This window comes from Ambystoma mexicanum, chromosome 4p, assembly GCF_040938575.1.
Source record: "Ambystoma mexicanum isolate Mex_15411 chromosome 4p, UKY_AmexF1_1, whole genome shotgun sequence".
In the NCBI taxonomy this organism is placed as follows: Eukaryota; Metazoa; Chordata; class Amphibia; order Caudata; family Ambystomatidae; genus Ambystoma; species Ambystoma mexicanum.
This window is the reverse complement of record NC_090927.1, coordinates 80639542-80652344: the sequence shown is the minus strand read 5'-3', so window position 1 is coordinate 80652344 and position 12803 is coordinate 80639542.

Below are 12803 nucleotides of genomic sequence, written 5' to 3'. Positions count from 1 at the left end.
TGGTGCTGATCAGGTCCTACTTTCTGCTGTGATCTGCCTGTAAGAGTGAGCAGTGGGAGTGAATAAATGCAATACCTGTGGCAGGTCTTGGGTATGACTCTGTATCAGGGGTCATAGGTGGTGCTGATCAGGTCCTACTTTCTACTGCGATCTGCCTGTAAGAGTGAGCAATGGGAGTGAATAAATGCAGTGCCTGCGGAAGATCTTGGGTATGGCTCTGCGCTAATCCTTGCGAGAGCCAAGTCCAAGGCTCTGAGATGTTGAGGAAATTAGGTCACTTTCTGCCTCAGCAAACTCCCATCACTTCATCCATGACAAATGCATCATATTTACAAGGAGGGACACGGGTGAGCATCACTGCAGCCTCACCACGCCCCATGTGACCCGTTCTACAGAAATCTGTGCAGGTTTGTGTTTCAATATTTATTTTAGGTTAAGACATCAAGATATGACCATATTGATTTGGGATGCATATTAAGGAACATCCAAGCAGCCTAGAGGTAAGTACACAGGAAGTCTCTTTAGCGGCTGACAACATAAAGGATAAAGCATGGAACGTCAACTCCTTGGACTCACCCCAAACATTAAATGGGGAAAATATTATCTCATGTATACAAATCTATGCCACGTAAAGACAGTCAAAGTCATACAACTGTTTGCCACAAAGAATGCTGAAAAGGGGTAGTTTCCTCATGATATTTCTAGCATGCCTACTTTAAGAGTACTACTCTTGAGAGACATGGTATGAGTTAATTGTGTGTTTGAGTCCTGTTTATTGTCTCATGTATGTGCACCATGAGCTAAGACCAAACCCTAAGGAAAGTACTTTAAGAACCTACGACAAGGTTAATGTCTAGACATATAGCACCTTTTGAATTTTGGAAATTCTCACTGTGAGTGAACAAAAACAAGTGGCCTTGATATGTCGGTGAAAAAAAACAAATGGCCCAGATATGTGATGTCATCAGTGATAGTGTGTTAGTCTTAGCAGTGGTTTTCGATTTTACTTGTAACCATTACGTCCCTTTAACAACGTTTTTTCATTGAATATATATATAGTGTTTTTGTATTGTGCAGAGTGGACCTCAGGAGGGTCCAGGTGTTTTATAGGTTTCTGTGTATACGCCAGGGAGTGGCCTGTTTCATAGGAGTGCATGAGGGTTTGAGAGGGAGCAAGAAGTCGTGTGGGTAAGAAATTGAATTTGAGGCACGTTAACGGGTCACAGGAGGGACAGAACTTGAGGGATTAAAGGAAAGCGTACGGTACCAGGTACAGGGGTGGCTACAATGCAGCGGTAACCCCATTGGAATACATGTGCACAGCTGCCCCACTTTATAGGAAGATAGTGAAGTGCCACAGAGAGTGGTTGGCCGAAACGAGTGGGGGTATGTACAAACCATCGCCAGAAGAAGAGACAAATAACAAAGATGTATTGAGACACATGTACATGTTTGTAACTGCAAAATATAAGGAGAAGACATTAAAAAGTAGAAAGGAAGTGCTGGAGTTGTGGAAGATGGTGTAGGACTTAGAAGATACCATGTCAGGCCCCGCACAGACAATAGGAGAAAGACCGCAATTATGCACCCCAACCTCAGTCACACCCAAGGCTCCCACAGCCCCAGAAGCTTTGGTGCCCCTGAAACTCACGGCAGGATGCCATCCCACCTGTGCAGCATTAGGATATACTGTCATCCGCCGTCACGGCCATAGCCGTAATTGGCGGTTGTTTCCGCGTTGGAGCTGGAGACACAGAGGTAGGGTGTTTTAGTCCTTTTTCTGTGTTCTTGCTACCAGCCCCAGTTACGTGACGCAGCATTGCTGGAAGTATTTAAACTCCCTGCCTCCTGGTAGACGCTGCGTTGCAACCCTCTTTGGACACTTCCTGTTTCCGGGTTTCCTCGCTCCGATCCTCTGCTGTCCACCTTTCGGATCTGCCAGAGGGTTTTTCTGTACACCTGTGTTCCTGTTTCTTTCCTCGGAACGCTACTCCTCGCTTCTATTTCCTTCGCTGCTCCAGGCGGTACTCCGGTGTGCTTGTCCGTTTTCTCTCTCTCTCTCGCTTCTGATTTCGGGAATCCTTCCCGTACTCTCTTCCTGCTGGGCTCCTCTGAGCTGGGCTTGCTGCATACTTGTTCTCTTCTTCCTGGAACCAGTGGCATATTATCTTACTGCCACTAGGAGCCTCCGTCCCACCTGACTCTATTACTCCATTGGACATCTTCTACTCTGCAATCCGCGTCGCTCCATTGCTCTCATCAGCGACTATCCTGCCATCCGGATTAGAAGAGTCTACACTACTCCGCAGGGTTTTTTCCCTTTTGGGTTTTTCCCTGATTTCCGGCTTGGTTCCGGAAAGGGAGCCACAGGACAGCTGTTTATCCAGAAGTCACTGTGGCTTCCATCCGTGACAAGCGCATTCATCATAAGAAGCGAAGAGACAACCTTGCACGGCGACGTCTACAAGAGACTGACAACTCAGACAGCTCAGGTGAGGAGAGGGTGCTTGCGAGGGAGAAAGAGTTTGAATTGCACCACACATCACAGATTGCAACGCCAAAAGCTTCAAAGATGTCTGCTGAGGATCAGGTTCAAGAACTGTGGAAGGCTTTTCAAGCAATGTCTCAGGAGCTACAAGGAGTAAGGACCGAGAATGCTCTGCTTAAACAGATGGTATCAGCTAGAGAACCTGCCCCCCCGGAATTACCACCCATGGCGCTGTCCTCTGAGAAATTCGATGGATCTCCCAAAAAGGTGAAGGAGTTTCTGGAAGCATGCATGGTTTATTTCACCTTTAGGCCTCGTACCTTCGCTACAGATCAAGCCTGGGAGGGTTACCTAATTTCGAATATGACCGGAAACGCACTGTCTTGGGCTACACCATTGGTGACTAGTGGAAACACCATTTTGCAGGATTTTCCAGGGTTTCAGAATTTACTGAAGCAGACTTTTGAACGACCAGAGCTGTCCTTTACCGCCTATGAAGATTTACTGGATGTCAAACAAGGTTCTCTAGATGTATTGTCTTACATCTCCTCTTTCAAAAATTTGGCAGCTGGAGCGGGGGGCCTGAGACAGCACAATATACCATATTCAGGAGAGGATTGAAGGAAGAAATCAAAGATGAACTGGCCAGGTCTCCTCGTTCACCCACTTTTTCAGACCTGCTAGCGGCTGCTCTTCACATAGAGTATTGTCTACAGGAAAGAAGGGCGGAGCGTCGGAAACAAAGAAGCCCTGGTTATACTTCAGAACCCTCTGCACACTCACTCCCTGGGCGCTCTACTGCTACTTCCTCTGAAGAACCAATGCAGATTGGCGCTACCAGAGCACCGTTATCAGCTGCTGAAAGACATTGCAGAAGAGAAAAGGAAAATGTGCCTACTGTGTTTCAGACCAACATCTTCTCAAAGACTGCACAGAATTACCAAATTGGAGATCGGGAAACGAATACCCTCGGCGTCAATAGGGACAAACGACCGGGGGTCTCCCAACATTTCTCACCGTCCCTATGTCTCTCTTTCATTTGCATCTTCCGAGTCTAAAGAAGACTCCAGACTCATGGTGATTCCTGTACATCTTGACCTAGAGAACAGACAAGTTAAGACCTTAGCCCTACTGGATTGGGGAGCGGCGGGTAACTTTGTTGACAACCTGTGGGCAGACAAGGTGGGTCTCCGCCGAATACCACGGAAGGAAGGTCAGAAGGTTGAAGGAGTGGATGGGACACCATTGTCTTCTGGTCCTATTACCCATACAACGGAATAACTTTCTTTGACGATAGACCAACACAAGGAAGTCTTATGTTTTGACATCATCAGAGCCGCCCATTTTCCCATAATATTGGGCATCACATGGCTCTGTAGACATAATCCATTGATAAACTGGTCTGAGAATCAGCTAAGCTTCAAATCCCCGTATTGCGCTACCAACTGTTTTCGGTTGGAGGGTAGGGGAGATCTACAGCCGGTCAAGATTTTTTTCCAACAATCACGTGGGAGTTCATGCATTACCCAGTTTTTCCTCAGGATTTTCTGGAGTGTTTCAAGAGTGCCTTCATGCCAAATTGCCGCCTCATCGGCCTGAGGACTGTACCATCGACTTGAAACCCAATGCCCTGGTTCTGTTTGGTCGGATGTTCTCTCTCACTCAGATGGAGAAACAGGTTCTTCGGAAATACTTAGATACCAATTTGTAGAATGGCCTTATACAACCATCAAAATCCCCTGCAAGAGCCCCTTAATTTTTCATTAAGAAGAGAGACTCAACCGATCTTAGACCCTGTATAGACTACCAGGGTCTAAATAAGGTTACCATTCGGGATAGGTATCCGATGCCCCTTATCACTGACATCATTGAGGCTGTACAAGGGGCTAGAGTATTTACCAAGCTTGATCTTTGAAACGCATACCATCTGCTACGGATTGCCCAAGGAGACGAATGAAAGACAGCATTCCGTACCCCTCTGGGCTTGTTTGAATGTAAGGTAATGCCGTTTGGATTGGTGAATGCGCCAGCGGTATTCCAGAGATGTATGGACCGGATGTTTTCCGACATGCTTTCGATATCAGTCATCATTTATCTGGATGATATCTTGATTTTTTCATCTAACATGGAGGACCACATCGAACAAGTCAAGCAAGTTCTGAATCGCCTACAAAAGAACAATCTACTGGTCAAGGCAGAAAAATGCAAATTCGCTGTACCTTTGGTGCAATATTTGGGATATGTACTGTCTGAGGAAGGAATCGCCATGGACTCAGACAAGGTACACGCCATTCTCGACTGGTCAGCCCCTACTTCTGTTTGGGAGGTGCAGTGGTTCTTGGGGCTCTCGAATTATTATAGGAGATTTATTCCGATTTTTTTAAGAAGTGGTGTATCCCATTGCCCGATTGCTCAAGAAGGAGGCCTACCCGTTTTCCTGGTCCACTGAGGCGGAGGAGAGCTTTTGTCATCTGAAAAGCCTTTTCTGCTCAGCCCCGATTCTACAACATCCGGATCAAACTCTACCATTTATTCTTGAGACGGACGCTTCTGCCATTGCTGTTGGACCTGTGTTACTTCAGACCTTTCAGGATGTAGAACACCTGGTTGCTTATCTATCTAAGACTCTCTCTCCCAGCCAACTCAATGATTCTGTTCTTGAAAAGGAGTTACTGGCGATAAAATTGGCTTGTGAAGAATGGTGGCACCTCCTCATGGGTGCCCGCCACCAGTTCCTCATCCGCACAGATCACAAGAATCTGAAGGCCTTACAAGAGATGGAATGTTCACACTCCAGACAAGCAAAATGGGCTTATCTGTTTTCACAGTACGACTTCCAGATCACATGCATTCCGGGGTCGCTTAATCGACTAGCTGAAGCTTTGTCTCGCAAGGACTCCCATATTGTAACAGTGTCTGTCAAGACCGAGCCCATGTTCCACCAAAACCAGATCCTAGCAATGGTGGGTTCTTTTCTTCAAGAGGTGAAGGCTGCTGTCACGCAAGAATTGCCTCAAATCTCCTTCTTTTCCGATTCCCCCTTTCAAGTAAAAAATGGATGGGTGTTTTATAAGAAGAAATGGTATATCCCAGAAGGACTGCTATGCAGGAAGATCCTGAGATGGTGTCATGACTCACGTATGGTGGGACACAGAAGTGTAGACGGCACCTTAGAACTCATTTCAAGGTCGTTTCTCTGGCCCAACATAAGAAAGGAGGTGTTTGAATACGTGAAATCTTGTCCAATTTGTGCCAAGGCCAAGTATGCCTCGGGCAAACCTCTAGGACTCCTCACTCAAGTGGAGAAGCCAACTCGCCTATGGGGACTCATCTCCACGGACTTTATAGTCAATCTTACGGAGTCCGAATCATGTACTTGTATCATGGTGACGGTGGATGCTTTTTCTAAATTGGCACATTTCTCGCCCCTTCCAAGATTACCTACCGCAACCAAGATGGCGGAAACCTTTCCCCGAGACATTTTCAAACTACATAGTCTCCCTGATAAGATAATTTCTGATCGGGGAAGTCAGTACTTTCAAAATTCTGGACAGCCTCGTGTGACCGGTTAGGGGTAGAAAGAGCCATTTCTTCCGGTGTTCATCCGCAATCAAATGGCCAAACCGAGCATCTCAACGCCACTCTAGAACAATATCTGAGATGTTTCATTTCTCAACATCAAGACAATTGGGTCTCTCTACTTCCCATGGCAGAGGTCTCCTACAATAATTCCAAACACTCCGCCACAGGCGTTTCTCTGTTTTTGTGTACTTACGGTGTCCACCCAAGATTTCTAATACCAGAGGTACCCCGATTTTCCAACTCACCAGCCGCTGAAGAGGCTTTGAGAAATATCCAAGAGGCACAGACCAGCGCATTGCAAGGAATGGATGATAGCAGACGAAGGAATAAGGTTGGAGCTGACAAGCACCGTAGAGAATGACCTTCATGGAAGCCAGGAGACAAGGTGTGGTTGTCTACAAAGTACCATTCCCAGATGGACAAGACCTTCCAAACTGTCTCCACGCTTCTTGGGGCCTTTTTCCATTCTCTCCAAGATCAATCCTGATACCTATCGTCTTCAACTCACCCCTTCTCTTAAACGTATTCACCCTGTTTTTCATTCCTCTCTCCTCAAGACTTACTATCCATATCCTCACCACAGGTCTCTCTCCCGGCAAATTCTTGTGCCTACATCCACCTAGGATGAGTATGAGGTTTCTGCCATTAGAGATTCTAGGTTTTACCGTGGTAGGTTGGAATACCTCTTGTAATGGAAGGGTTACCCGGAGTCGGAGGACTCCTGGGAACCGGCTTCTCAGGTACATGCCCCCTGGTTGCTTGCCAGATTCCACCGCTTGCACCCGGGGAAGCCGGAGTGTTTGTGGTCTAAGGAGGGGCATACTGTCATCCGCCATCACGGCCATAGCCGTAATTGGCGGTTGTTTCCGCGTTGGAGCTGGAGACACAGAGGTAGGGTGTTTTAGTCCTTTCTCTGTGTTCTTGCTACCAGCCCCAGTTACGTGACACAGCGTTGCTGGAAGTATTTAAACTCACCGCCTCCTGGTAGATGCTGCGTTGCAACCGTCTTTGGACACTTCCTGTTTCCGGGTTTCCTCGCTCCGATCCTCTGCCGTCCACCTTTCAGATCTGCCAGAGGGTTTTGCTGTTCACCTGTGTTCCTGTTTCTTTCCTCGGAATGCTACTCCTCGCTTCTATTTCCTCCGCTGCTCTGGGCGGTACTCCGGTGTGCTTTTCCGTTTTCTCTCTCTCTCGTCTGATTTCGGGAAACCTTCCCGTACTCTCTTCCTGCTGGGCTCCTCTGAGCTGGGCTTGCTGCATACTTATTCTCTTCTTCCTGGAACCAGTGCCATATTATCTTACTGCCACTAGGAGCCTCCGTCCCACCTGACTCTACTACTCCATTGGACATCTTCTACTGTGCAATCAGCCTCGCTCCTTTGCTCTCATCAGCGACTATCCTGTCATCCGGATTAGAAGAGTCTACACTACTCTGCAAGGTTTTTTCCCTTTTGGATTTTTCCCTGATTTACGGCTTGGTTCCGGAAAGGGAGCCACGGGACAGCTGTTTATCCAGCAGTCACTGTGGCTTCCCTCCGTGACAAGCACATTCATCATAAGAAGGGAAGAGACTACCTTGCACAACGACGTCTGCAAGAGACCGACAACTCAGGTGAGGAGAGGGTGCTTGCGGGGGAGAAAGAGTTTGAATTGCACCACACATCACATATACCAACCCCATGTATGTCTCTCTCCCCACTACAGCACCCCCTCCTACCTCATCTCTAGCACAATACCAGAATCTCCTAAACCCATAGCGTCCGCAGCCGAACAAACTCAGGTACCAGAGAAGGTAGAACAGAAACCCCAGAAAGACCTGGTGGAGGCATTAGGGAGGGTGGAAGGGGAGCTGGCGTGGATGAGGATAAACAGAAGGGAGCAGCAGGCTTCTATTGCGAATGACAAATGGAGGGCAGGAGACTTTTTGTTCAGAGTTGGCAGTATGCCAATCAAGGATGTACACATGAGAGGGATGGGGGGAAGTGTGGACTCTGTGTCCATTAGATCAGACGAGAAGCAGGACAGGCAAGGAAAGCAATGGGATGAGGCAGTGGACATGGCGGACGATGAGGCTCCACCCACCATATCGCAACAGTTTGAAAGTTTGTGAGGCCTAGTTTGAGAAATCGCTATGGGCAGATGGCAGTAGTGAAAGGGAGACAGGCATGGAAGAAAGAGGTGAAACAGGGAGCAAGAACAAACGTGTTAGGGGCTCAGGTTCCCCTGAGTAGGGCACAGTATGTACCATGGCCACACATCGACAGGAAAAATTTGATAAAAATGTTACCATCTCTCACAGAGGGGGCGGGAAAGTGGATCTACACATTTGAGAACTAAACAGTTGGGGTTACCCTAGCTGTGGGCGACATGAAAAGTTTGTTTGCTGCCATTCTAGGAGATCAGTCGGATGACAACTGGACAAAAGTGGGGTTTCCCGGATTACAACAGTCATGTTGGGGCCCATTTCAATGACATTAGGGCCTGTGTATGGGTAGCATTAACGCGGGGTATCCCCAAAACGCCAGATCTCCAGTACATTATCCAGCGCATGATAAAGAAAGGTGAGGACCCAGCACAATATATCTTGCAAACTCAAGAAATGTGAAGGGCAGAGACGGGCGAGCCATGGGACCAGTCTTTTGCATTCTTCGTTTTTGTAGTTAGGAGGGGACTTCACAAGAAGGTGTAAAAGGCACTTGATAAAATAGTGGGCATTGTAGCAACGGGGTGGCCGGAAAAAAACTGTCTATTATTGTGCATCACTGTAAACGGTTGAAAGAGAAGGAGAAGGAAACAACAAAGAGGACCCAAGTAGAGGAAGCAAAACTGGTGCAGAAAAAAATAGCAATGTTGGCAGTGGTGAGGGCACTTGTCACAGTGCCACAGGAGGGAAATACGGAATACAGGGCTGTGCACGGTGAATTGAGAGGAACACCTGCATGGGGCGGAGCACCTGATTGGAATAGTGGGTACCACCACAGCTACAGAGATCGGCCCTTGGAGTGTATCCCAGAGGGAGAGAGGATGTGCAATGTCCCGGGGTCCAAAAAGTGGATTTGTAGCACCAGGCCCAAGGGGTGAAACCATGGGACAGTGTTGGACATTTGGGAGAGTAGGCCACTTTTCGTGAGAATGTAGGAGCAGACAGGCATCTGCATATCATCAACAGATGCCCCTGTATATGCAAGGGCCCACTGGCCCATACCAACAGTCCTACTGACCGCAACCACCCCCAGCAGTGCCTTATGTTATGGTATAACTCTGCCCAATGCACAGCCTGTGAACCCACCTCAATTCCCACAGCTACCTGCACCCACGTCTACCACCATACCAGCATACGCATCCCCGCAGGCCTCTCAAATTCCAAACAGTAACGCAGTACCCAATGGCACAGTAACCCACTACCAGGGAGCAAACATAGTGAGGAGCAATCCTTTTTTTTGCCGGGGACAAACACATTTGCAGACTAGGACATCCCACATAGAACTTTAGCATGCCCAGTCCTATCAGTCGCTGCCAGCCCAGATGAGGAACCATTGATGGGCGTGGAAACTGTTCATTTTCATGGTGGACACAGGTGCAACAAAATTGTTTATCACAGAAGGCTACTTCCCATTGTCAGGGGAAGTAATGAATACACATGACAGGTTCTCTGGGGTAATAAAATCGGTTCCATTTACTGAAGAATTACCTACCAAGGTAGGTGGCAGAGTGGTTCGGGCACTGTTGTACTCCATAGCTTCCCCTGTTAAGCTGTTGGGGCGGCATAGAGGATTGGTATGCTAAACCCCCCCCGGCATATGCTACATTTGGGTGATGTTAAGAACACACTCGCTCGGAGCTGAGATCGCAGCTATAGGGGTGCCGGTGCACCCAGACGTGTTTGCATATGGAGCTGCACAGTTATTACAAGCAGTGCCATGTGCGGCTGGCAAGACGTGGAGAATACCAGCCGAATTCCTGTTCAGGCCAGCCCAACCCCAAGAGCATGTCCCAGGAACCATTATCACTGTAGACATTGAGAGGTGCTGGTGTTGATTGAAAAGATAGTGCTGATCGGGACATACACTTAGGGAGGGGAATGGCATACAGTCTTAGGCATTGATACGACAAAATCTTTGAAAGAACTAGCAGACTGGGACTTGTTTGACGGTGACGAAAGAAACATGGCAGACTGCTCCTCCTGAGAGACTGTGGGACTGCCTTGAGAAAGTGGGAATTTGGATGGCAGCCAACCGGCTGCAATTAAATGACAGTAAGACAGAGGTGGTGGTGGTTGGCCCCAGGAGAGAGACCATTTGTGGAACTTTCACTACTGGCCTTGTCCATCTCCCTGTGCCTCTTTAAAAAATCTTGGAGTTAACTTTTACCTAACGGATCTCGAGAAGCCCAGATCTCTGCCATTTGCAGTGCTGGGTTTGGCAGATTAAAAGCCCTAAGGACAATTCTCCCCTGCCTGCCGCTGGAAATCGGACAACTCCGGTGGCATCCACTGTAATTAATTCACTGGACTATTGCAATGGCATCTATCTGGGACAACCCAAGTACCAGATTCAGCAGATGTAGGTTCTGCAGAACACTGCAGCTCGTCTGGCACGTGGGGTACCCTGTCTGACTCCTTTTTTGCCCTACGGCACCTGCACTGGCTCCGTATGGCGGCTCGCATTGAGTTTAAAATCCTGTGGGTTGTCCTTCGAGCCACCGACAAAGTAGACCCTCACTTTTTGAAAAATAAGTTGCAAAAATATTGCCCTATGAGACATCCACGCTTGGATTCTCATCAGTTTCTTAGGATTCCCAAATTCTGTCAGAAACGGCTGGGTGGCCACTTCTTGTCTGTGCTGGCGCCCAGCCTATGGAATGCTTTTCCACTTGACCTAAGAATTTTGGCTGACTACTTTTACTTCTGTAGAGTCCTGACGACACATCTGTTTAATCTCTTCCTTTCGTGCTGCTAAGACATCAGTATTTGAGCATCTTGAGCATGGCCCATAATTAGTGCCTAAACACCCTTTTTTGGGTCTTAGTTGCGCTTTATATATTTTAAAATAATAAATAAGTGCTGACGAACAACAATATAGGGGAGATTCTGTTGCCCTGCTTTTACTTTACTTTTACTTTATTTCATTGATATCATGTATCATAAACCTTTAGGCGTGAGAGCGCTTACAAGGTCAACAACATAAAAACGGATAAAAGAACATATGCCAGAAAAGGGCTTCACATTAATTAATAAAAGAAACATACAAGCATGGCTTTTAACAATATAACATGGCAGTGGTCTATAGCATCACGACTTTAAGCATAACAGGGAAAAAGCAAGAGGATACCTCCAACAGCAAAGCGCATTATATCACAATTAGATCCTCTACGAATATATTTACAATGTTTTAGGAATCCAGGGAGGGTGCTACCCCAACAACCCACCAGGACACAGTCCATATTGGGTTGAGTGCACCAGTCATTAATGTCCAACCTGTGAAGAACCAGCAAATCAGACCGTCGAATAGCCCCCAGACCTGTTCTCTGATGTAACCAGGTGAGTAATTTGTTACATAATGCTTGTTTAGACTCTTTGCATTCCACCTTCGGGATGTTATTAATAACTAAGTTCCTTTTATCCCAAACAAAGTCATGGGTGCTCTGGTCATTTATTTGTGGGCAATTGTGATTTACCGGATTGTAAATTCCACAAAGAGTCAGCGTTACGTTTTTCAAACACCAATAGGGGTAGCTGAAGCTGTTGGCTGACCAGGAATACAAGGTAGACAGAGCAAAGCTTCATTACTACCAGCAAGAAGTGTTGTACTTGTGCCCGTTGATTTCATTTAATGGTTAAAGAGTAGCATCAGAACGTGGAGCAGCAGTGTGCAGCACCCCACAGCCAGTGACAGTAAAAGACATGCAAACGTTTCTGGGATTGTGTAACTACTGTTGGGCCTGGACTTTTTACTATTCTACTTATACAAAACCATTATTACAGTCCATTAAAGACACGCAAAAAGCAAGGAGTACAATTAGCTAGACTGAAGAAACGATCACCAGCTTTCAGGATCTGTTATTACATCTGCTCCCGTCCTGGCCACACCTGACTATACACAAGAATTCTATTTGTTTTCTCACTCAGATGGGCAAATGATGACGGCTGTCCTGACACAATGCAGTACTATGGGCCACAAACCTCTAGTGTATTACAGTGGTATATTAGATTCAGTAATGCAAGGACAGTTCCCCTGTGAACAGGCTCTGGCTGTAGCAGCCATTGCCATAGAGAAATCTGCCATCATTGTAATGAGCTGTTCAGTAAGGCTGCATGTGGAGCATGCAGTGCTCACCTTTTTGGAAAGGTCTAAATCCACTGTCATCACACAGAGAGCCTCAGCTTATGATTTGATATTGTTCAGTCCACCCATACATATTGTCAGATGTAAAACAATGACTCCTGCAACAATTTTGACTGAACTGCTCTCGGATGGTGATGACTTGCACGATTGTGTCATTTATGAGGGCCCTGACGATGACATGCCAAAAGCGAGGGAATGCGCACTAGAGGGGGTAGAGGCATTCTTCATTGCTGGGTCAGCGAGAATTTACCAGGAGACAAGGAGGAGACATGCAGGTGCAGCAGTGGTCCACCTTGTGGACGGGGATTATGAGGTGTTGGTGCAGAAGATATTACCAGTGCACTATTATGCCCAGGCAGCTGAGCTCATTGCGCTGATTGAAGCGCTAG